This window comes from Microtus ochrogaster, chromosome 15, assembly GCF_000317375.1.
Source record: "Microtus ochrogaster isolate Prairie Vole_2 chromosome 15, MicOch1.0, whole genome shotgun sequence".
In the NCBI taxonomy this organism is placed as follows: Eukaryota; Metazoa; Chordata; class Mammalia; order Rodentia; family Cricetidae; genus Microtus; species Microtus ochrogaster.
The window spans coordinates 28634085-28635060 of record NC_022017.1 but is presented as its reverse complement, the minus strand read 5'-3'; positions in this window follow the sequence as shown (position 1 = coordinate 28635060).

Genomic DNA, 976 nt, shown 5'->3' with positions numbered 1-976 from the left:
TTAGATGGGGTCTAGCGTAGCCCAGACTGACCTCAAATGTACTGTGTAGCTAAAGATGACCTTGAACTTGGTTTGAACCGTCGTGTCTGCTATGGACTGACCTGTGGCTTCAGGGAGGATAGGCAAACACTACCTAGTGAACCACACCCCACCCGTTATAAAACATAGGAATATCGCATGTGTTTGAGGACAGAGGATAAGTTATAATGTACACTCTCCTGCTTTTACATGGAAGTCAAGCTCACACGGCAAACGCCTTTACCCCACAGACCACCCCATCTGCTTCCCCCTTGCATGGACTGGTCTTACTGTTGTAGCCCAGGCTGACCTGAAAAAACACTGCTCTTCCCACCTCTGCTGGCTACAAAAGTGAGCCACACCCAGCTGGGTGGAGGATCCTTGGTGCCATTCTGCAGTTTCCTTTCCTCTATAGGAATGGCCGGCCACCACTACTTAGGCAGGGACGAGAAGTACCATGGGACTGCTGCCACACTCGGGTCAGCCCCCTCCTGCAGAGAACTGAGCTTCCAGGAGGGGTATAAGAACTGCCCATACCAGGTAACCTGTGATGCAAAGCAAGCTCTCCCTGAGGATCTTAGTCCTGATTCAGGTCGCAAGCATCTGACAGCTTCCAGATTCAAGCGAGCCTTTGAGTCGCCCAAGTACTCCACCTCAGCACCAAGCCTGGTCCCCATGCTCTCAGTCAGACCCACTGCCAGGAGCAGCCGCTCCCTGCTGGCTTTGGTAAGGTAAGCGAGGGCACCTGACTGCCATTAAAGTGTCACTCAGCCCTGCTGTGCAGCAGGGGCAGGCCAGCCCAAACCCCAGAGAGGCGCCTCTAGTTCCAGGGTCCCTGCCAAGCTTGGCAGGGATCTGGCAGCAGTGACAGCCTCAAGCTCCCCCGGCACTTGGAAAACTCCCAGGCTCTCACTGGAGAATGTGATGCCACTTCTCTTGTTAAATGGCACCAGGTGGC